The 24,132-nt window shown below is 48.6% G+C and overlaps 1 long non-coding RNA gene across 2 annotated transcripts in view; it reads left to right on the top strand.

Moving 5' to 3' along the window:
* The window catches only part of LOC118016619, a 50,738-nt gene extending 26,901 nt beyond the window's left edge, over positions 1 to 23,837 (top strand). Inside the window, exons 3-4 of one of the 2 annotated variants that reach the window (XR_004680876.1) lie at positions 15,604 to 15,704; positions 21,764 to 23,837. This is a non-coding gene — a long non-coding RNA (uncharacterized LOC118016619). Of the gene's footprint in view, positions 1 to 15,603; positions 16,382 to 21,763 lie in introns of those variants that run through there. The other variant, XR_004680875.1, reaches the window with a different exon arrangement.
* The last annotated feature ends 295 nt before the right edge of the window (positions 23,838 to 24,132 follow it).

Here is a 24,132-nt window from a genome sequence, read left to right on the forward strand (position 1 = left end):
CAAAATGCTCTGTTTTTCTTCTGGAGCATGTTTTTTTCATTACTGATCTGTATTCTTTACATAGGAAGGATATTTTCTCTGTAAATGTAGTGATTATTCTCCCCATTTTTGCTTGCCTTTTGATTTTGTGTATGAGTTTTGTTTTTAAAGCATAGTTTTTTTAATGCTAAAATCTCTAGAGTTTTAAAATGCTATTGCTCTCATATTTGAAGTCTTTCTCCATTCAGATCAGATAAATATCCACCCATGTTTTTCTAGAGATTTTTTTTTTCAATGATTCACTGTTTATACTTAACATTTCATCCATTGGTGAGTGCTTTTGGTCAGTTTTGAATCTCTTGTAGGTCGTGAGTTTCTAGCCCCAAGTACTCTCCTGAGCTATAGGACAGGAACCAGTGTTACCTCTCGTGTCCACCATCTGTCCTGGCCTGAGCCTACTGAAGGCCAACACACTCAGCACACACACTCCCTCCTGCGCTTTCTCCCACTCTGGGCTGCTTCTGGGACTTCGGTCTTCACCATCCTATGTTCAGCTCTATTCCAGCTCATCTCAAATTCTTATTTACCGAGACCAGGCCATTGGTAGATTTCCTAACTATCCCACTTTTTAAAATTATTTTTTTCTCTGGAAAGGCCATATGAAGAATTTTTATATCTTTTTCTAAGTAGATGTGGAGCTTTTTAAATTAAAATTTTTTTTTCTGATAAGAGAAATGAAACATGTGCATCATCTAGAAAATCAGAAAATATGGAAAAGCCCCCAAACAAAATAAAAATAAAAGCCAGAAACTCTCTATTACTGCTGCTTTATAAAAACACAAAACATAGCCTTGTATGATGACAGATGGTAGCTACACTTGTGGTGAGCCTAGCACAACACAGAGTTATTGAATTACTGTGTTGTATCCCTGAAACTAATGTAATACTCTTTGTCGACTCTACTCCAGTTAAAAATAATGCATCGAGTAAAAAGTGAAATTCCTACCACCTCAAGAAGTAACTTCCATCAACAGTTGGAAGTATCTCTCTCTTTCCAGCCTTATTTATACAAACAAATGTAAAAGATACATATGTGCGCAGTCTTGTTCATGAAAATTCCATCATGCTGTATACTTACTTGTTCAGCAGCTGGCTTTTTAAAAATAGCAATATACTGTGTACCCCTTTCTCAGATAGGACAGAGAGACCTACTGCCTACATTCCAAAGGCTCCATGGGATTATTTCACTACATGGACGCACCATTATTTCCTCTCCTCTCCTGTGATGAACTTGGAGTTTTCCAATGTCGTGTAACTAACTGTATGTGAGGCCGCTATAAACATCCTCATCCTTATACTTTTACGCATTTGTGCCACTGTTCCTATCGGATTTCTAAAATTGAGACTGTTGAGTAAGAGGGTACCTACATAGTAAATGACACAGGCCGCCAAAACCTTGTACCAATAAACACAGTATCCATTGAAATGGCTCTTTCACCACCACACTTCCGCCCCTCTTGTTGGCTCCTCATCCTGCTGCTGGATTACTGTTGTGAAATTCCGATCTGCTCCCACCCTCCGCTGTTGAAGAAGCCCCGATGGCCCCTCACTGCCTACAAGACAGAGGCCAGACGCTGAGCATTCATCCAGGGACCTCCTCAGTCAGTTTGGGTCCTCCGGGAGGCACATGCCCAGATGGCATTTGGGGTGCAGGAGACTCATGGGGGTGCCACCTGTGAAAGATAAAGGGAAGGGGACAGGGGGAGGCAGGCAGACTGCAGTAGAGGTCTAAGTCCTGAGACGCGGGGAGGAAGGTCCTCCAACCGGGATGCAGCGTGGAGAATGTCTCCGCCAGCCCAGGGGGAAGCTCCGGCACAAAGATTGCCCACGAGAGGAATCACACTCTGAGTAGAAATAGGCCCTAGCATCATCTGCCACTGGCTGGGGGTTTCCCAGGAGAAAAGGTGGCCTTGACCTGAATGGTTTGGCAGATCCTGAAGTTGCAAGCTGTCTCTCTGGGCAGCAGCTTCTCTGAGTGGCATTTGTCTGCGCCTGTCATGAACCACAGCCTGCCTTTTCTTTCCTGCTCCCACACCCCATGCTCTGGCACCACCGGCCTGACTACCTGCCATACCCCACATGGCCAACTGTCTGTAACCCCCCAACCCCCACCCCAAACCTGACCTTTGCTCACCCAGTTCTTTCTGCCTGGTATACCACTCCTCCCCAGTCATTCCAGTCTAAATCCTAATGTGTTTTCAAAGCCCAACTTAAATGTCACCCCTCTGTTCACCTTCCCTGGTCCCACCATGCAGAATTAATTGTTCCTTGCACCTGTGGTGCTATTTGTAGGTTAATACGTACCAGACTTGGAGTATTCTTAGCTACTCTTTTCTCAGAATCTTGTCCCCTCAAACCTCAAAACATAGCACAGCAAATGTTGACTGAGGTATTCGCCTGCCCCTCTCACGGCACCTCAAGGCTGTGGACCTCCACCTCCTGGAAGGGTTGGAAGCACACAGTCAGTGGTCCATAAATGTTGAATTTACTGGCCTCATATGGGCAGGGCAAGGTGGGCAGAGGGTCTTGGTGAGAAGGTGGGGTGTTTACTGTCGTTGGGCATCACCTAGCTTGGTACCAAATCAGAGTTTCAAAACTAGAGCACATCTTCCTCCATGATTTGGAAAGACCCCAAATTTTTTAAGTCATCATTTTATTGCCTCTGGTCAACAGATGGGAACTTTTGGGGGGCTTCCCTCTTTCAACCACATTTTTAGGAGTTGGGATTTTGCATTTCTTCATCACTCATTCTCCTTATCAGTGTAAGAAGAACCATTATAAGACCTGGGATGAAATCTCCAGGTCAGATGAATAATCATTTTTTGATTGGGTGTTTGTGGAGTGGAGGGAGCTGGGAGGGATGGAAAGATTTTTTCCTCTTCTTCTTTCCCACATCCACCATTTAAACAACTCCTCTGGGAGGGGACCTGTGGGAAATGGCTGAGGGTCTCTGGAGCGGGCATAGTTGGGCCAACATCAGAGCTTGGTGAGGATGAGGGTGGGTGGAGAGAACAGAGGAAGAAATGCTGGCCCAGACTCTCTACCGCCCTTTAGATGTCCTTTGGCCACTGTCCCTCAGCTGCAGGAGTCTGGGGCTGGGGTGGCCAGACCCTCCATTCTCCCCTCAGGGGACACCTAGGGTTTTCTTATCAAAGTGAGGGCCATGTGCCTCTGCCTTCTCCAGTACCGCACTCAGTGCAAGTACCAGTGAGGAGATCCTAGGCTGAGGCCTTGGCTGTTGGCGCTGATTTGGCAGTGGTTAGGAATTCTTAGAGCTTTGTAGTGTTAGGAAGCCCGCTGTAAGCCCAAGGTTCTTATCTCTGGGTTCACAGGCTTATCTTCAGGGGTTGTTGGACCCACCCTCTCTCCTCAAATGGTATCAAATTATACATTTGGTGGAGGCAGAGTTCTCATCAAATTCTTTTTTTTACCAGTAAAGTCCATGATCCAAACCACTTCTTTAATCCAAAGAAGATTAGTCTTTCTAATTAAGAAAAAAAAAAAAAAAGGATGCTTCCCTACGAGAGGCAGATTCTAGTTGGATGGTGGGCACTGAGTAATGGAGACATCAGGGTGATTCTAGAAATCTTCATACTGTGATTGTCCCCCCAGGAGCTTTGCATCCCCTTCATAATCAGAATTTGTGGTTTGGGGACCGTATGGATTCAGCTGGCACGGATCCAAGCTGAACCCCTGAGAGTTGACCCGAGTAGTCTGATGCCCACCTCCAAGGAGGACGACCCAGAGACAGCAGACCCTGCGGGTGTGTGGAGGGGGGAAAGAGAGCTGTGTTGACCCCGGTAGGTATGGAATATCCGTGAGAAGAGACTGTTCCTAGGCTTTTTAAATGAATTCCAGCATCGTCGTTCTTACACCCCTACAAACCTGAGTTCTGGGCAGATTCTGGTCTCTGGGGTGACAGTTCCAATGTTCCCAGAAACTGTCAGGAGTGTTTGGGGCACAGCAGCAGACCATGAAGGAAAAGGAAGCCAGAAAAGGGCGAAAGTGCATGAAAAGAGACTTCGCAAAGTAGAACAAAATATTGAACTGGGTTAAGAAAGCACAGAACTTTAACGTGACAGCCTCTCTGGTTTTGACAGCCCCTCTCCTCGATTTTTTAAGTCCTGGCCACAGTTACAAACAGAGGGCCCTATCTGTTGAGACTTCCCGAGGGTTACGTAAACAGTTTGGATGGTTCTATATTTTTTTTAAACAACAAGTTTCTGAAAACACTGAAAAAACTCCCACTTGTTTAACAGTCTGATGTCTGAGCCAGCCCTGGGAGTCCCTGGGATACCTTACAGAATCACTTCCTCCTGACTGTAGTGGGGGCAGGGCCCCGGCTAAGTCAGAAAGTTCAATGAGAGACCAGAGGAACAAGAGCTGGGTCTTCAGATTGTTCCTTGTAAGGACAGCTGTGACTTGTCACCAGCGGAGAGTGGGGACGCAGGATGCAGCAGACATGGGGCTTCTGGGGACATGGTCCTTGCAGGAGGGAAAGTATGCTCCAGGCATGCCCTGCCCACTTGACATCTGGTATGAGGGCGGAAGCACGGTTCCTGGGCCCCTAAGTCAGGGTGGGATTCTTCTCTTGCTTGTCACGGTCTTAGCAGCCTCAGTGGCTCTTCTCCTCCCCCACTCAGATTTCAACTGTACCTCAAGTTTGCCATTAGAAATGTATTTTCAGGGCGCCTGGGTGGCTCAGTTGGTTAAGCGACTGCCTTCGGCTCAGGTCATGATCCTGGAGTCCCGGGATCGAGTCCCGCATCGGGCTCCCTGCTCAGCGGGGAGTCTGCTTCTCCCTCTGACCCTCCCCCCTCTCATGTGCTCTCTGTCTCTCTCATTCTCTCTGTCTCAAATAAATAAATAAAATCTTTAAAAAAAATAAAAAAAAAAAAGAAATGTATTTTCAGTTAAGTATTCTCCTTCCCCAGGTGTTATTTTAGAAATGCAGTTAGCTGAAGATGCATAACTCATCAATGCAAATTAACTTTATCAAATTGATGCATTCTATTATTTATTTTTTTTAATTGATGCATTCTATTTAAAGAGGGCCTGGACCAGTGGTTCTAAGCCTTACTGAAGCCGCGCACCCCTTCCAGAATCAGAGGAAATAGATGGACAAACATCCAGAATTTTACACACTATGTGTGGATTTCAATGACCCTTTTATTGACCCTACCCTCGACCTCTGAGTTCTGTGAGAAATGGTAAATGAGAAGAGGTGGTGGGGAAAGGTGGGGAACAGGCTCAAACAAGGAACCCGGGCGCTGCTAGAGATCACTTGTGGTTTTCCCCAAAGCTAGTAATGTGAGCATGTTAGAAATGAATGTCTGTCACCCAGCTGTGGTCACTGCCCGCCCTAGAGAGGAGGTGTGCTTCCGTCAGCTCATGATGTTGGGGACTTGTACGCCATGTCTCTGAGCTCCCCAGGCCATGTGCAGTATATCTCCATTAAACTGGATGGGGAGAAAGATGCCCCAGGAACCCTAGAGCTGGCTTTCTGCTGGAGGAGACAGAAGGAGGCTTGTGTCCATCTGTCGGGTTGGGGTCCTCTTGGCAAGGGGACAGGGGCCACCAGCCTTCTACTACCACCCCCAGCAGAAGAAGTGAGGGGCTTGATCCCTCCAGACTACATATTAGAACCCTGAGTCTGAGATCTGTTTTATTTTCTTTGGGGAAGTCAATTTTACAAGTCAGCTTGTGATTCCCTGGGTATTGTTCTGTTCAAACTGGGGGAAACATGGGGAAAGTTTTTGGATCCAGACTTCATTCGAAAGCATCACAGGGGATTTTGGAAGTGATACAGCATAGTGATCATTTGTCGTCCCGTGCTTGTTATGTGAAGCTCCTTCTGCCCGTGGTGACTCAGGGAGGGGAGAATTTCCCCTTCTTGAGCCAGCTGGACGAGTGTCAACACTTGTGTCTCTGCAGGCTCTGGCACAGAGGAGGAGGAGCAGGGCCTGGGTTAGGGGGAGCCCGCAGGGTTTGGGGGGCTGAGCCCAGTCGAACACACATGAAAATAGGGGGTCCTTCTCTTGAGTCAGTCAGTCAGGGGCTCCCTGCCCCCGCCCAGAGCCATCCTCAGCCCCTGGCACAGCACCCTGTCCAAACTGGACACCGGCTGGTGTGTGCTGAACTGATCAGAGACTCACCTATCACCTCCATCCCGTCCCAGAACTAAGCCCAGGCTTTGCACGTCACACTCAAGCAGGCACACCCTCATGAGCAGAGCCAGTGTTTTTCCCCACACTCACGGTCAGGCTTTCTCCATTTCTTGTGTTTTTTCTAGTATTAGTAATTTTTGTCATTATTTCTGTGTCCACTGGATTTCTTAATATTAAAACAAAGATTTCTTAAATAGTATCCAAAAAAAAACCCACTAGTCATAGATGAACACATAGATAAACTGACCTTTCATGAACTTCCCTTCATCAAAAGTTACCACTGAAAGAGTGAAAAGGCAAATCACAGGCCGATATTTTCAGTAATGTCCCTGATGGGGGCCTTCTATTTAGAATGCACAAAGAACTCCTGCAGGTCAATAAGAAAAAAGACAAAATAGGCAAACATCTTTTTTTAAGATGTATTTATTTGAGAGAGAGAGAGAGGGGGAGAGAAAGTGCCCGCAAGAGCAGGGGAGGGGCAGAGGGAGAGAACCTCGAGCAGACTCCAGCTGATCTCACCACCCATGAGATCATGACCTGAGCCGAAACCAAGATTCAGTCACTCAACCAACTGAGCCACCCAGGCGTCCCCAAAATAGGCAAAAGTCTTGATCAGCAACATCTTAAAAGTGGATATCTATATAGCCAGTAAGCAAATTAAAACTTACAAGATATACACTCACCCAAAGGACTAAGACTCAAAAGATTGATAATACCAAATACTGCCAAACCCTCATGCGCTCCTGGCAGAAGTGCCAGTTGGTATAATCACCTTGGAAAAATGTTTAGCAGTACCAACCAAAGCTAAGATTATACCCATTTCATAGGCCATGAATTCCATTCTGGTATATGCTCAAGAGGAGTGACTGCATATGTCCACCCATGTTTGTAGTATTTTTATTCACAGAAGTCCCAAACTGGAAACAGCCCAAATGTCCACTCGTAATAGAATGGATAAATAAATTGCGTCATATCCGTGCTGTGGATGGAATACACCATGAAAATTATACGATTCTGTGCTCCTGGAGGATGGGACCACACCTCTCACCTGGGAATCCCCAGGGCCTGGCACAGCCTCTGCCCCATACGCAGGCCCTCAGCTGATGTTGGTGGACGGTGAGCGAAGGGAGGCCCTTACTGCTGAAGGTGCCTTCGGAGCAACGTGGGTGTCCGCGTTAGCGTGGAGTCCGTCTGGGAGGCAGCGAGCAAACGCTCACGGCTCCACTGAACAACGAAGCAGAACCTGTGTGCTGTGAAGAGGAGCAGAAATGAAGCCTTGTCACCAGATGGGGAGGGGAGAGGGGGAGAGGCTGTGTTTCTGGGAAGAGACACTCACAGGTGCACAGGGGACTAGGAGGGCTTCCCGAAAGGGATAGTATGGTGCTGAGAGGACAACAGGCAGAAGAGGCCTGAGAAGGGCAGCCCAGGCTCAGGGAGCCACATAACCAGGTGGTTCCTGAGCCTTAGAGCGCGGCCGAATTGCCTGGAGGCCTTCTGAAAACACAGATGGCTGGGCCCCACCCCAGAGGTTCTGACTGAGCAGGTGTGGGGTAGGGCCTGAGAGTTTGCATTTCTAACAAGTCCCCGGTGATGTTGATGCTCCTGGTCTAGAAGGCCCACTTTGAGAACCACTGGCTTAAGCCAAAGCCCGCTAGTTCACCCAGTTGCATCTCACAGCCGCGGTGTGAGGTAAGCCAACCACAAGATGAGAGGGGGGGTGTGGACCGGTGAAGTGGACCGTGACCTGGAGGCTGTCTGAGGAATTTAGACATAATTCTACAGACTTAATTTAAGGCCCCATGGATGGACATGAGTAATGGCTGTTCTCTGGGATGTCCCTACCCCATGATCTTGGTACCCTCAGCCTGAAGCTTAAAGCTATACAGATATGCAGGTGATAAATGCGTACTGCTTTTGGCCTTGTAGAGATAAGCTCGGCACGAACCACATCTACGGAGGGAGACTCCATTTACACTGGTGGGCAAACAAGGATTTTAAAAAGGCATCATTTTATTTTCAATTTTTTCTAAATGTAATTTTTAAAATTTAATTCCAGGATAGTTAACATACAGTATTATATCAGTTTCAGGTGTACAATATAGCGATTCAACAATTCCAACAAGTGCGCTCCTTAACCCCGTCACCTATCTCACCCATCCCCCCACCCACTTCCCCTCTGGTCACCATCAGTTTGTTCTCTAAGTTTTTTGTTGTTGTTAAAGATTTTTTTTATTTATTTATTTGACAGAGAGAGACACAGCGAGAGAGGGAACACAAGCAGGGGGAGTGGGAGAAGCAGGCCTCCCGCTGAGCAGGGAGCCGGATGCAGGGCTTGATCTCAGGACCCTGGGATCATGACCTGAGCCGAAGGCAGACGCTTAACCAACTGAGCCACCCAGGCGCCCATGTTTCTCTCTCTCTTTTCGTTTTTCCTTTGCTCATTCGTTTTGTTTCTTAAATTCCACATATGAGTGAAATCATATGGTAACTGTCTGTCTCTGGTCTATTTCACTTAGCATTATACTCTCTAGCTCCATCCATGATGCTGCAAATGGCAGATTTCATTCTTTTTTTATGGCTGAATAATATTCCATGGTGTGTGTGTGTATATATGTATATATATATACCACATCTTCTTTATCCATTCATCTTTCCATGGACACTTGGGCAGCTTCTAAAATTCGGCTATTGTCAATAATGCTGCTATAAACATAGGGGTGCATGTATTCCTTCGAATTAGTGTTTTGGTATTTTTGGGGTAAATACTCGCTAGTGCGATTACTGGATCATAGGATAATTCTATTTTTAACTTTTGGAAGAACCACAGTGGCTGCACCCGGTTGCATTCCCACCAACACCACAGGAGGGTTCCCCTTTCTCCACATCCTCACCAACACTTGTTTCTTGTGTTGTTGATTTTAGTCATTCTGACAGGTGTGAGATGGTATCTCATTGTAGTTTTGATTTGCATTTCCCTGATGATGAGTGATGTTAAGCATCTTTTCAGGTGTCTCTTGGCCATCTGGATGTAAAAAGGTGTCACTTTAAATGTGCAAAATCAAGATTATATGTAGCCGTGCAGTACATGCATGCTGGGGGGATGGCAGGTGGAAAAAGAAACTGCTCATCTGACCATTCAGGCAAATGCAGCAGTTTTACTCTCAATATTAAGAGATAATTGCTCTAGATTTTTCTTTCTCATGGCCCTCAGCCCTCCCAGGTTCCCAGGGACAAAGGTGTTAACATCGCACACTCAGTCCATTTCTATCACCAGAGAGACACGTGGATCCTGGAGGTTTCTCCCAAAAGGTCTCTCTTTGGCTAAAGACCGGAGAGATAGTCACTTGGGTGGGGCTTGGGGAGGGGGTCGACTCTGAGTGCCTCAGGTGAAGAGTCCCTGCCCCTCCCCAGGATTGTCCTGGTCAGGACACCAGACGAGCAAGACAGGCCCTTCCCTGGATGACCCAGGTACAGAAAGCAGATGCCATCTGTCGTCCTGGGTACTGGCTTCCAATAAGCTACGCTGAGTACCAACTCTCTGCCAAGAAATCTCCTGGGTGTGGTAGAGACAGAGATGAATCAGCCATAGACCTGCCCTCCAGAAACACACAATTTAATAGCAGGGAGGGAGACCGAGGCCATTCCTGGTCATTAAAAACCCTTCTTCCCAGGGGCGCCTGGGTGGCCCAGTCAGTTAAACATTTGCCTTCAGCTCAGGTCATGATCTTGGGATCTTGGGATTGAGCCCCATGTCCAGCTCCCTGCTCAGCGGGGACTCTGCTTCTCCCTCTCCCTCTGCCCCTCCCCCCCCATGTGTGCTCACACTCTCTCTCTCAAATAAATAAATAAAATCTTTAAAAACCCTCCTTCCTGGTCTCTTGTTCCCTCCCTTCACATCCCTGGACTAGGTCTAGCTGCCTTCTCACCCTCACTCCCCAGCGTTGGAAGCTGGGGGCTGTCACAATTCAGCAGGATCCTGGGGTCACAGAGATGAGTAAATCAAGATGCTTTTGGTTTGGTGGGAAGCCCTTCCTGCCCCATACCTGGGGATAGGGCAGTTCTGAGCAGGTGCCCTCCAGCCACTCCCCGTGATGCTTGGGCCATGACCATCAACTCTAGGCTGGGGAAACCCAAGTCCCCTTGCTGGCTGGGCTCCACATTGACAAAGGGAGCCCAGGGACCTCTGCCTTTGCATCAATCTGCCCCAGACCAGTCCAATCTCAGGTCTCTGGGGATTACAGCTGCTGCATATAGGATTATCCACAGGAAGATGAAATGGGGCTCAGGTGACTCTCAGTGCCCTGCTGACTTCCTGAGGACGTCCTTTTTCTTGAACTCCTACCTCCCTTTTCCCTCAGGGACAGGGAAACTGGCTTGCTCCTCCTCACCCTACGCCCCCTCTGCCAATGCCATTTGCAAGAGAATCACCTACAAGAGAGCAGGGACCCAGAAATGGGAAGCAGATTTAGATCTTGCTCTGTGACTCCCTTGGTCTGTGACTAGGGCAAAGCACCTAACCTTTCTGAACCTCAGCTTCCTTGATAAATCTGTAGAATGGTGATAATGACCTTGCTTACTTCATAGTATTGTTCAGAGGCACAGAGGATACAGAAGCAAAATTCTTGTCCTTAAACTGCCTTGAAGCCTAACAAGGGAGGTGGACAAGCACACACACTGTATGATCTGTACCAGCCAGGAGGCTTGTTTGGGGTGCAAATAGTGAGCAGAGTGGAGGCAAACGAGTTCTATCTAATAATGGGAATCTGTAGAGCTGCCATGGGGTTGGGAGCATGGAAGCAACTTTCCAGGGCTTTGGACTGGTGCTTGTTGAACACCAGACACTATCTATGTTAAATATTTTACCCATGGGGCACCTGGGTGGCTCAGATGGTTAAGCGTCTGCCTTCGGCTCAGGTCATGATCCCAGGGTCCGGGGATCGAGTCCCGCATCGGGCTCCCTGCTAGGCGGGGAGCCTGCTTCTCTCCCTCTGCCTCTGCCTCTCTCTCTCTCTCTCTGACTTTCATGAATAAATAAATTTAAAAAAATTTTTTTAAATAAATAAATAAAAATAAATATTTTACCCATGTTTTCTTTAGTCCTCACAACGAGCCTATGAGATAGGTTTAATCATCCCCATTTTATAGATAAGCAAACTGAGGGTCAGAAAGGATCATGCACTGCCTTGGCATAGTATTAATTGAGCATCTACTACATGTTAAGTGTTGCAAATATAACAGTACACAGAACAGACCCAAGTTCCCTGCTTCTGGAGCTTGCATTCCATAGGTGAATTCACTTGCCCAAAATGGGACTGGAATGTGCCAGAGCTGGGACTCAAACCCAGGTCTGGTGGCCTCCTGGGCTTGTGCTTTTCCCACCTCACCCCAGAACTCCCTGCTCCCCAGGACACTCCTCTCATGTGGGGCACAGACTGCCCCTGCCAGCCCTTCTGGGGAATTCGGGGATTCTGGAGCAAGGCTGGGTCAGAGAGAGGAGAGGAGTTGCTATTTCTGTAGAACCCTCTGTGTCCCCAACCCTCCCTGGCAGCCCTGCCCCCCAAAAGGCTGAATGCCTGACCACTTGGATATTTTCCCCAGGAAGGGATGGAAAGGGGGAGCTTCCCCAGGGAGATTTCAAGGGAAGATGGAGGTGCTCTTTATGCTCCTGTCAGAGGGAGACGCCCTCTTCCTGGCTCAGGTGGGGAATCCCTTTGGATTTCACTGGGTTTAAGAGAGGGGCCTATTGTTTTCCTATTGTTTAGGTCCTCAAGGGAGGAAAACTCAGGACCAGGGTATATCTAAGGATAAAATCAGCCTCTGGCATCTGAGTGAACTCCGGCTCCTTGGTACAAGGCTCAGCTCTGCTCTTCCTCTGTCCTCAGCTTCAGACTGCTTCTTGATGCCATGAGACCCGAGGCACTCCCACTGGGCAGCGACGGTTTCCTCGACCCCAAGAAAACAATCAGGGATTTGCAAACCTACCCCACTAAGAAGAAAAGATGCAGGATTGTTTATTATTGCATTTACTCCTAGTGGCAGTCCCTTGGAAACAATCTAAATGGCCAATGTTTGGGGTTTACATAAAGTATGGTAAAAGTATGCATTCAGTAGAATACTGTGGGTCATTAAAATCATCACGTGGACGAAAATTAAACGGCATCAGAAGAGTGCTTATGATAGGTTCAGTCAAAATTCATGACTAAAACAGTGTACACAGAACAGAATGGACAACCCAATCTCGTTTTTTTCAAGATATATTTATTTGAGAGAGTGAGAGAAAGAGAGAGAGAGCGAGAGCGTGCATGTGAGTGTGGGGAGGGGTAGAGGGAGAGAAGCAGACTCCGCACTGAGGGCAGAGCCCCACTCGACTCCAACCCCCCTGACGCTGGATCTTGACCCCGAGATCATGACCTGAGCTGAAATCAAGAGTCGACGCTCAACTGACTGAGCCACCCAGGCGCCCCAACCCGATCTCATTTTTAAAAACTCTGTGTATATATGCATAGAAAAATGTCTACAAGGATGCATACCAAGTGTGAGCAGTGGTCGCCTCTGGGTAGTAGAATTGTAAATGATTTTTTTTCCCTCCTCTTTTCAATATTTTCCAATTCCTTCGGTGAAAATGCATGTTTCTTGTAATCACGGAGAGAGAATCCCACGGTATATATTAAAGAGAGAAGAGGAAGAGAATGTGTTCTTTTGGCACTGTACTTAGATGACCGCAGGCCCCGGCCAGCTCTGGGAGACTTGGAAGCCCGAGAGTGATGGGGCAGGGGCCGGCGTGTGGAGAACTAGCCCGGGCACCGGCTCCCAGACAGCCCACCTGACCCCACAGCCTGGCCGAAGGAGGCCCCTCCCACACTTTTCTCCCCCTCGCACCCCATCTCCTCGTCTTCGCTTCCTTTGTCGGCATCTGTCTCTCGGCGATCACCTCCTCCACGAGGCAGGCTCCATTGCCTATCCTGTTCCCTCTGACTTCCCATCGGGAGAAGGGGCCCGAGTGAGATCTTGCTGCCCCAGGCTCTGGGCATTGATCCTAAAGCGACAGGAGCCAGTGAGAAAATGGGAACTCCTTCATGGAAGTCTAGAAACGGGCAGATAGCTGGCTCACGGGGCCAGACGCTGGCTGAAGCTCAGCAACCTGCAGACCCAGGTCCGGCTTGGTAACCACGGCTGCCACTGACGCGGGCTGTGGAGATGTCAGCTTGGTGCGCCACGTTTTATACAGGAGGGAAGTGCAGGTAGAAGCAGTTAATCTGATCATCCCTTCCCGCTTCGCTCCCAGGGCTCACTCTGCCGCCAGGCTGATGCCTTCAGCTCTTCTCTTTTGAACCTGTTGCAGTCAGGTTGTCATCCCAACCCTTCCACTGAATCTGCCCTTGACCAAGATCACCTGGGACTCTAAGATGCCAAATGCGGTGATTAATTCTGTGTCCTCACACGACTTGACCTATCACAGTGGATTGCTCCATCCTCCTTGAAACCCTTTCTCCTGGTTTCCCTCCTGTTGTACTTGCTACTCCTTCTCAGTCTCCTTTACTGTCTCTCAGTCCTTAGGCAGTTTCCCTATTGACAGTCACCCCCTTGGTGACCTCACACCCCTTGTCATTGCTTTAAAGAGCTACATGCTGAGCACTTGCAAATCTTCATGTCTAGCCTGGACCTCTCCCCTGAACTCATATATCCACCTGCCTACAGGCCTCTCCAGCTGAGTGTCTAAAAGGCATCTCCTACTTAACATGTCCAAAAGTAAGTTCCTTATCTTCCCCCCAAACATGCTCCATCAGCATGGAGATAATGCAAGCCAGATAGTGGCAATTCTAGTCTCCTATTGGCTCAAGCCAAAAATCTCAGAGTCCTGTTTGAATTCTTTATTTCAAATCCACTTCTAATCTATCAGTGAATCCTGTTGGCTCTACTTTCTAGAATCTGACCATATATTAATACCTCCTTGCTGCCTCACTAGTCCAAGCCACTGTCATCTCTTGCCAGAATTTCTGCAGTAGCCTCCTAACTGGTTCTACCTGTGCTCCCCAATTTATTCTCAACAAAGCGTCCTGAGTGATACTGTTTTTTTTTTTAAGAGGTGGGGGAGGGGCAGAGGGAGAGGGAGAGAGAGAATCTTAAGCAGGCTCCATGCCCAGCGTGGAACCTGACACAGGGATGGATCTCACGACCCTGAGATCATGACCTGAGCCGAAATCAAGAATCAGATGCTTAACCAGCTGAGCCACCCAGGCGCCCATAGAGTGATATTGTTAAGATGTGAGTCACATCGTACCACTTTTCTGTGTAAAACTCTCCAGTGGCTTCCATCTGAGTCAAAGCTCAAGTTCATACAAGGGTCTTCTTTTGGTGCCATGCATGCTCAGAACCTCACTGCCTCTCTCATCCCCTCTCTTACGTCCCCTTCACTCACTCTGCTCTGGCCACACCACCCTCCCCAGTGATCTTTACCACGTCAGGCAGCCTCGCTCACCTCTGGGACTTTGCACGTGCTGTTCCCTCCACCTGGACAGTTTCTTCCCCATTAAATGTCAGGGTTCACGCCCTCATTTCTTTCAGGTCTTTGTTCATAATTCACTTTCCCTGGCTATACTATTTAGAATTTCGGTACTCCTGCCCACCTGCTCCAACACTCCCTTCCCCTGTCTCCTGTTTGTTTCTTCCTCCAGAACACTTTCCTCTTCTGACTCCTATATATTGTATGTTTTTCTTTCTCTGATTGTTGGTCTCCCCTTGTAGAATGCAAGCTCCATGAGGGCAGGGTTTTTGTCTCTTTTGTCTACTGCTCTATCTCCAGAGCCTGTGGACAGTGCCTGGCATGTAGTTGGTGTTCAGTAAATACCTGGTGAATGGCTCTATGACTCAAAATACATGAAAGGATGATCTACTGTTTATAAAAGACCTTGAGACATGGGGGCACCTGGGTGGCTCAGTCAGTTAAGCGTCTGCCTTCGGCTCAGGTCATGATCCCGGGGTCCTGGGATCGAGCCCCACATCGGGCTCCCTGCTCTGCGGGGAGCCTGCTTCTCCCTCTTCCACTCTCCCTGCTTGTACTCTCTCTCTCTCTCAATAAATAAATAAAATCTTAAAAAAAAAAAAAAAAAAGACCTTGAGACATGGTGGAAAGAGCCCTGGGGTTACTGCCAGCATAGGAGCATGAATAGACCGAGTGAGAAAGAAATGCCCCCAGTGGAGAATGTCCGTGTGTGGAAGTCATAGTGCCCGCATCTGACATGGGCCAGCATGCCACCAGCTCACACCTCGGTGGCTTCTGAAGAACTCACCACAGATGAGAGGGTCCCCACTTAACTTCCATCCAGGCCTCTTTTTTTGCCCCAAGGCCTGCCCTCAGGGCTCTGTCTCAATCACTTACTTTCCTTTTCTTCTCCAGGTGCCCAAATTTACAGCCTGTTGGAGGAAGACAGCATCAACGTAAGAGAACAATAAGACTGTGTCTAGTTTGGGACTTCCCAACTTACAAGGCCTTGAAAGGTATTCAAGGAAGACCAGGGTGTTGAAAGGGTTGGCACCTGGATGAAGTGAAGGTCCAGAGGACTCGTCTTGACTTCCTGGATAGAGTGTGGGCACTGGGACAGTGAGGACAGCTCAGTATTCAGCAGTGGATCATCAGCGGTGGCTGCAGGGTCTTTAGACCCAAGAAGACTGTGCTTCCTTTGGGAAAACAGGGCAACCTCCCCCAAGCCAGTTGGCTGCGCCCATAGCCTGGCCCTCCTGCTCTGCATTCCCGACTTCTCTCCAGGCCTCTCTCCTTCACCCCTTGCTCTTCTGCCAGACCTGCTGAAGTCAGGGTGTCCTGGGCATTTTTTCTTTTTTAAAGCAAGGATGGTTTGGGTCTAGATCTAGAGAAATACAGGATGTTTCCTGCATAGGGATTCTCTGATTCTGTGTTAAATCACAGTCCAGATTTTGGAGAGTGAGAACACTCAGTAAATAATGGATGTGGGGAATTGTGTAGCTATGTGTACTGCTGATGTAATTTGAAAAGAGGCAGTGTTAAAAATGTGTCCAGCCTTTGGACCAAGCAATTCCACTTTCTGGAATTTATCCTAAGAAAATAATCACGGTTGTGCAAAGATATGTGTACAAAGATAATTTGTCACTGCATTGTTTTATAATACAAAAAAAAGAAAGAAAGAAAAGGAAAGAAAGGAAAGAAAGAAAAGGAAGGAAGGAAGGAAGGAAGGAAGGAAGGAAGGAAGGAAGGAAGGAAGGAAGAAAAGAAAAGAAAAAAGAAAACAGTGGAAAGCCCAAGAAAAAGGAATTGGTCCCTTAAAATCTGGCACATCCACACAAGGGCATGTCATACAGCAGAATGACCTAGGTGTATACTTACAGGCAAGAAAGATGTTTGCATATATTGCTAAGTTAAAGAAAAAAAGGGAAAAAGAAATGTAGAAGGCTCAGCAAACATGCAAAGCAAGTGGCTTGGGACACAGGCTGGAGGGTTGAAATCCAGGTCAGTCTCTTAACCCGTGTGAGAGTCAGGCAAGTGAGATCTCCCTAGGCTCCTACTTCTTTCCAGTAAAATGGGCATAATAACACAAGTCTCGCAGAGGTGCAAGAATTGGTAGGCATTAACACGTCTAAAGGCCTGGGCACAGGGTCCCGCCTGTGTTGAGTGCTCAGCAGATGGGTGCCCGGATGAGGTGCGAACCAGTAGTATTTCTACTTGTGTATAAGCCTGGACACGTTCTAGAAATTCATAGTCAAGTAGTGGTTTTATTTGGCTGGTAGAATGGTGGGTGATTTTCAAAATTTTCTTATTTTTCTACAAGGAATACATGTTACTTATTTTCATCGTGATGTAATTTTTAAAAGGAAGTAACAATTGAAAAGGTTAAAAGAAAAAAAAAAAACCTGCCGGGCATTTGGCAGGCAAACCAACTGTGCAGCCCCCAGGGCAGGGGAGGATGGGGGGAGGCAGGAAGGAGGGGAAGAGGAAGGGCAGTGGGTGAAGGAAAGAACTGGAAGGTAAGGCTCAAGCCCCTACAGGCATGTTCCCCACTCTGGCCCCTCCTGGGGAGCTCCTGGCAGGAGACATGGTGACTCAAGGCCCATCTGTCCTGGGAGATGAGGATGAGTGTGTGTAGCCCCCTCTGGCCGCTGAGCACATCAGCGGAGGGGCCCTGGGCCTTCAGAAACCCAGCATCTTGTCCAGGCCCAGAGTAGGAGAGGCAGGAAGTCCTCGTGAGTCCCTCAGTTCCTCAAAGGATGACCAGCTCCTCTCTTCTTTGGCTCCCTGGCCGGATCCACACTCAAGAGCAGGGTCTCCCAAGCCAATACAGCCAGCTGGGAGAGGGAGCCAGTAACGGGTGACCGCTCTGGGGTTGCTGTGCCAGCCCCGGCCCCGTGCCCACCCCACGCACCAACTGCCTTCCCTGGCCAATGAGGTTGGGAGAAACTCCCCCATGTTAACGGGGTGCCAATTTATTGAGCATTCTTGGGGCATGGCTCATCCATGCAAGTGACTTCTCCAAATAATCAAACTTAATCCCATTGCATTGCAATTTTTTTTTAAAGATTTTATTTATTTATTCATGAGAGACAGAGAGAGAGAGGCAGAGGGAGAAGCAGGCTCCCAAGGAGCAGGGAGCCCGATGCGGGACTCGATCCCAGGACCCTGGGATCATGACCTGAGCCGAAGGCAGACGCTTAACCATCTGAGCCACCCAGGTGCCCTGCATTGCAATTTTTAACTGTACGCATTTTAAATTAATTTCTGTTTTATCACATTGATCAAAATAATGCCTGCATATGGTTTCTATATCAACAGTACGAGAGGCTCATAATAAAAACCCCCTCCCTTAGCTTCCTCAGTCCCACTGTCTCTGGAGGTAGCCTCTTCTTTCAATTCTTTCATTAGTTTCTATTTCTGCTTATATTGTTATTTCTTGATTTACCAATTTTAGACATCTGTTCACTTCTTGGGGGAGACAAGAATTGAGTTTTCCTACGAAGCCACTTCCAGTTCTCCCCCCCCCCCCATTTCCCAGTAAGAATATAACCCAGTAGTGAATGTAGAGGTATTCTTCACTGCTGAGCTAAGTAGTGTGTTGTGTGTCCTTGAGCGCTGGAGGAAAAAAATTTTGCATCTTTGATAATTTTCTCCCCTTTATTTTACCCGTTGGACCTACTGGATTTACTCGTTCTGATTTTCTTGGATTTTCTCTATTTCCCTGCCCTTTGCCCTTGGGTCTCCTTTCTTGGGCAACTTGACTTGACTTTATCCTCCAACCCTGCTGCTGGTGTTGTTTTAATTTTGGCTTTCATATTTTTAATATACAATTATTCATTCTTGTCTTCCATGCCTTTTTTCATAGGACCATATTCTTGTTTTATCGATATACCCTTGCCCTCTTACCTTTCTGAAGAGGCATTGTTTATTTTTCTTCTATTTGTTTTGTTTTAATATTCTTCTATTCTCTTTTATTATCTTTGTTTCCACCTAGCTGCCTTTTGCATGTTTGTTTTCTCTCTTTCATGTTGGAGGCTTTTCTCGAATGCCAAATATCCTGGCTGTCTGTTGATACTTATGAATGAAGCAATAAAAACCTGAATTAAACTGTATGTTTGGGGACAACATATCAGCTGGGGTTTTGCTACAGGGAGCAAGCCAGTCTTTTCGTTAACAAGCCTCTAAATGTCAAACTCTGTTCTCTAGAGCTAGGTTTCTCAACCTTGGTGCTATTGATATTCTAGTACAGATAATTGCTTGTTGTCAGGGGCTCTTGTGCATGGTAGAATGCTTAGCAGCATCACTGAACCTCCAGATGCCTTTCCTAGACTTGTGATAACCAAAAATGTCTATAAACATTGCCAAATGTCCCCTGGGGGGCAAGATCACCCCATTGAGAACTGCTACTCAAGCCATTCCCCTTCTCAAGAGAAGCATTCTGACTCCTTGTTCCCGTTACTTATTACTGCATAACAAACTACCCCAGAACTTAGCAGCATAAACAACAGCCATTTTATTATTCTACAAGTCAGGAATTCAGAAAAGGCACAGCTCCACAATGTCTGGAGCCCAGGTTGGGGTGACGGAGATGACCAAAGGCTCAAGTGGCTGGGATTTGGACCAGCTGGAGCTGAAGGATCCACTTCCCAGATGGTTCTTCACTTGGCAGCGATAGCCGGAAGCCGGGGCTCAGCTGGGACTGGTGACCGGAGAGACGGCACACGGCGTCTCTAGCATCCAGCCCGGTAGTTGGATCTCTGATGTGGTAGCTCAGAGCTCCAGTGTGAATGCTCCGGCCAGCAATATGGGCCCTGCATGGTCTTTTATGGCCTGGTCTTGGAAGTGACATGGCATCACTTACCACTGTAGTCACAAGGCCCACCCACCGTCAGGGAAGGAGACCAACACCCACTTCTCAATGGAAGATGTGTCCAAAAAATTCGCAGCCATGTTTTAAATTCCCCACACTCCAGAACAGGGTGATATATGCCTGGGGCAGGGCGGGGTGTGAGGCATGGAGACCTTGAAGCTCAATGTTCAGTCTTCAGACTTTGCCCTCGCCCCCCATTTGCATCCTTGCATTCATCCGCCGTCTCTTCTGCCTCCATCTCTCCTGTTCAGGATCTTTAGTGTTGTGCTTCGTGGGGCAGAGCGTGGGGTGGGTCCGAGAAGGATTTCCCTGATTCCTTACCCCACTGCCTCCTATGCCTGACCCCCACCATCATAATCCCAAATTTCCCTGAGGTCTGAGCTCCTCCAGGGTCCCGGGGGTGAAGGGGCTGGCCTCCTGTCAGCATCCCCGTCTGCAGGCCCTAGGAGACTAGCTTCCTCCATGGCAGCCATCATTCCTCCATCTGCTTTCCAGCTTCCTGGAGTCTACTCAAATCTCATCCACCCGTGTCTCCTTCACCATTCTCTTTGCTCTTGAGGGTTGATACCGTTTTCTTCCTTTTTTCTTTCTTTTTTAATTTGTTATTCATTTTTTAAGTTTTTATTTAAATTCCAGTCAGGTAACATACGGTGTGATATTAGTTTCAGGTGTACAATGTAGTGACTCAACACTTCCATAAGTCACCCCGTGCTCATCACAAGTGCCCTCCTTAATCCCCATCACCTGTTTCACCCCTCTCCCCAGTATACCATTTTATCTCCTGACTGGCATTTCAGTGGCACTTCAGGAGAGAAAGAAGACGGGGACATGTGAGTGACCTGATGTCTTTAACTGGAAGCCCTGTTGTGCTTCTTTCGGAAGGAGGCACGTCTCTCAAGTGTGTTATGATCTTCCCTGCCCGGTTAAAGCTCTGTTAAGTAGTGCAGTGGCTGCATTTAACCCTTGGCTGGTAATTCAGTGTCATCTTTATGAGTGTACATGTTTACCTTGGAATTATGAAGCTAAGTAGAGCAATTTGTCCCTCCACGATGGGGACTGGGATCACGGTGCTAAAACCCCGTAAGCCTTTCCTCCTGGTCGTCTCTGTCTCGGGCCGCCTCTCGTCCCATTCATTTGTGGGGATGGTGCCACATTACAGCACATTAACTTCCAATCTACTCCTCCTGAAGTAACTAAACCAGATGACTGTGCAGGGTATCCCCCCCCACTGCCCCGTCCCCACCCATTTCCTACCCTTCCTCACCCCTTCCCACATTTGACGTTCATGGATTGCATCAACCAGGCTCCATGGCGTCTTGCTTCCAGTTGGGCTTGGCCAACGGAAGACCCCTTCAGCAGGTTGGAGAATAATGGCGGGGTGCTTTAGGGGGCTTTATCCCCCTAGTTCCCTCTCTTGCTACGCCTCGGGTCAGCAGGGTCTGTGTTCTTCACCCTAAAGCCACAAGCCCCACAGCAGCCCTCTCCTCCAGCCCTGCGTAAGTTGCTCTAACCTCTCCCTTGCCCTCCTCCCTTCAGGCTGCGGGTACCAGCTCCCCCATGTTGCTGGCTCAGAGGGCTTCTCTTGCCCTTGTCCTTTCCCTTCGTGTTGCTCACCCTGTACACAGTCCTTCCTTGAGCTCTCCTTGGTTACTTGTGCAGCATGCATCTGTTTCCCACTGGGACTCTGACGATACAGAAATTTTTCTCATTTGCATCTAAAACAAGAATAGTCCCTGAGAGAAACCCTCCCAGTTCTTTGTATGAGCTTTGTGACATCTCTGGACTACACAGGGGCTTTTAAAAAATTCACTTTCGAGTTTTTAACTATAATGCAAGATAGAAGGTACTGGATTAGTGACTTCTCCATATGGGGGAATATTACTTACTGGTGTTTTGAGGAGGAAAATAAGCCTGTCAATAAAAGGAAACCAGGAGACAGAGTATATAATGACTTTCAGAAATCATATGACCAGAAAACGTCCACAGTTTCAGAAAATGAAGAAATACCTTCCTGAACAACAGATCCTTCTTGGGTCTTTAAGGTGAAGTGTAGGTTTGGGGGACATCCAGGCCATGTCTGGGTGGGATTCCCCTAGGTCTGACATTAGGAGTCCCTTAGGTCAAACCCACGAAGCCTGTGTGTTTCCAGCTCAGGGGCCTCCTTGATGCTTTTGCTCCGAGGAGTATCGTGTGCTTGTTCCCTAGATGCGGATAACTCGGAGCCTAGAGAGGCCCACAGCCTAGGCCCTGATCACATCTCACGCCCAGGAGGAGCGCCCGAAGCCCAGCTGTCCTCCAGCCACCTCCAAGATCGGCCTGCACGACTCCCCTGCTGGGAACACTCTATGGATTCTCTTGCCTCCTCGCTCTCCCGGCCTAGTCAGACCTCAGTTTTGGTTTAATTTGTGCAGCCCTTTGAAGCATGCGTACCTCTAGGGAAAAAGCAGAATCAAGTACTCTTCTTGGCCACCCATTTCCTGAAGCGTGAAAAGGAAACATTTCATCAGTGCTTTGTCAAGGAGACAACAGGAAGGGGTAGCGGCTCTCTGGCTGGCAGGGCGAGCCGCCTGGCGTTTCACAGAGGAGGGAGGTGAGATGGCACATGGGCGCCGAGGCCCCAGCCAGGGGCAGCATGGACACAGCCCTGGGCACAGTGTCCCACGGGCCACTCCGGCAGAGCCACGAACCCTCAGCCCTCCTGGGCAGGGAGGAAAGGCCTGGGGCATCACCCCTATTGCCCAGGGGGGAGACGAGAGCCAGAGAAGTGGAAAGTGACAGCTTCGGTGGAGAGACACTCCTGTCTTTACACCCTGGCTTCCTTATTCATGCTTCTTTCACTCCTCGGGATTTTTTTTTTTTTTTTTTTTTAGTTTGGGGAATGGGGACTAGACAGTTGAAGACAGGTTTGTTTCTAACCTGGCTACCTTCCAGTGATGTAGCCTTTATCAGTTTAGCTTGTCCTCTTCCAGCCCACGCTACTCTGTGTCCCTCGGCCAAGGGAGCTCAGCCAAGGCCCCCCCAGCGTCCCACCCAGCAGAGTTGCAAGAGGCCCCAGGCCCCTTCCTGTTCACTCCTGCTCTGCAGACATGATGCCATGAGGCAGACATGTAGGGACATGGACGCAAGGGGCAGCCCGTGGCTGGATAGTGGAGGGCCCTGAAGGGCTGGGGAAGCTTCTAAGGGAAGCAGAGTCCTTCCCACAGCAGCAGGTTCATGGTCTGTGCACATGGGGGATGAGGCCCGGGAGGGCAGAGCTCCTGGGTAGCACGTAAACCCGTGTCTTGTCTTCTCCCATCCAAGCTGCCTGTTGTGGGCCAGAGTACGCCGGCGGTGGCCATTGCTGGGGTGGCTGCCTCTAACCACAAAGAGAGGAAGGAACATTCTCAGCCTGGGCACTTGAACCCAGCACATTGCCATCCTCAGCAAGATGTTGCAAGTTCCTAATCTGGACCCAGAGGCCAGGGAGTCGAGGTGTCATCTGGAGCCCAGAGTTGACTGTTACCCACAAACACAGACATCCGTGGGGCCTACAACACCCTCTCCCCGGTTGTCACATCCTCAGCAGTGCCTCCGGCCTGGGTGGTATCCTGGGGAAGCCCAGCTGCCACCTCTCTAAAAACGGCCCCAGCTGTGCCAACAAAGCCACTCGCCTGGGGCGGGGCTGGGGTCCACCTTGCTGTCATTTCACACCATTATGGACTGATGCAACCAGGTTTCATCAGACACCACCGGGGAAGAAGCACATTACAACAGCGTGCTCAGCACTTCCCCTGCCCGTGCGCAAGGCTTGCTCACCTCAGCCAGGATGGACCTCTTCCCGCCCTGGTATCTCACCCCGCCAGGCTGCGAAGCACCTTCTGCGGCGGACCAGAGCAGATCGCCTCCTCCCAAGAAATTAAGCCAGTGGCTTTCGATCCTGGCGGGGCACCGCCGTCATCAAGGATATTAAAAAGATATGGATGCCTGTCCCTCACTCTCACCCCAAAGATACCAACTGAATTGATCTGGGCTAAAAAACAAAAACAAAAACCTAAGTGTGTATTGAAGGATCACATACAAGCAACACCACCACCACCACAAACCTGAGGTGTAAATCTCAGTGAATTTTCACTCGGCGAACCCCGGGTTACCCGAAGTAACCAGCGTCCAGGTCAAGAAGCAGAACATCACCAACGTCCCCTGGTTACCCTAAAGGGTAACCACCATTCTCACTTCTAAAGGTAGAAATGAGTCTTGCCTGTTTTCAAGCTTTATATTATATAAAGGGAATCATACGGTATTTGGGGTTTTGTGTCTGGTTTCTTCCACTCAACATTGTGTGTGTGAGATTCACGCAAGCTGCTGCTTATAGTTGCTGTAGTCCGTTCGTTCTCATTGCTATAGAGTATTCCACCGTGTGGATATCACGGTTGCTGGGTATTTGGGTATTTGGGGTTTTGGGGGCGGGTTGGGGTAGTTATGACTACTACTGCGATGAGCATTCCCGTGGCGTCTTTCAGAGCACATTTGTATGCATGTCCGTTGGGTGCATACTGAGGAGTGGGATTGCCAGGGCAGGTATGGATATGAATGCG

This window comes from Mirounga leonina, unplaced genomic scaffold (assembly GCF_011800145.1).
Source record: "Mirounga leonina isolate KUSES-001 unplaced genomic scaffold, KU_Mleo_1.0 Mir_168, whole genome shotgun sequence".
In the NCBI taxonomy this organism is placed as follows: domain Eukaryota; kingdom Metazoa; phylum Chordata; class Mammalia; order Carnivora; family Phocidae; genus Mirounga; species Mirounga leonina.